The sequence below is a fragment of the Puma concolor genome, chromosome D4 (assembly GCF_028749965.1).
Source record: "Puma concolor isolate L17-30 chromosome D4, mPumCon1.1.hap2, whole genome shotgun sequence".
In the NCBI taxonomy this organism is placed as follows: Eukaryota; Metazoa; Chordata; class Mammalia; order Carnivora; family Felidae; genus Puma; species Puma concolor.
In genome coordinates this window covers 67,328,627-67,329,244 of record NC_141679.1, presented here as the reverse complement: position 1 = coordinate 67,329,244, position 618 = coordinate 67,328,627, and positions in this window count along the sequence as shown.

Below are 618 nucleotides of genomic sequence, written 5' to 3'. Positions count from 1 at the left end.
GGAGGAGGGGCATAGAGACAGGGAGACACAGAATCCGAAGCAGGCTCCAGGCTCTGAGCTGTCAGCACAGAGCCCGAGGTGGAGCTCAAATTCACGAACAGTGAGATCATGACCTGAGCCGAAGACGGATGCTTAAATGACTGAGCCACCCAGGCGCCCCCATATTTTTAACCTTCTAAAGGAATTTCAAAATGCGTTCACCCTATTCAATATAGCCCCCGCTTTATCATTCTGAGGCAGCTTAGTCCAATCAAGTTTTTTACTTGTACATTTTTGCTTTATACTATGGAGAATTTTATTTTATTTATTTATTTTATTTTTTTTTTTTTTTTAATTTTTTTTTTTCAATGTTTATTTATTTTTGGGACAGAGAGAGACAGAGCATGAACGGCGGAGGGGCAGAGAGAGAGGGAGACACAGAATCGGAAACAGGCTCCAGGCTCTGAGCCATCAGCCCAGAGCCTGATGCGGGGCTCGAACTCCCGGACCGCGAGATCGTGACCTGGCTGAAGTCGGACGCTTAACCGACTGCGCCACCCAGGCGCCCTACTATGGAGAATTTTAAATGCACAGAAAAGTTGAAAGAATAGTGCACGGGTTCCCTACATACTCACCACC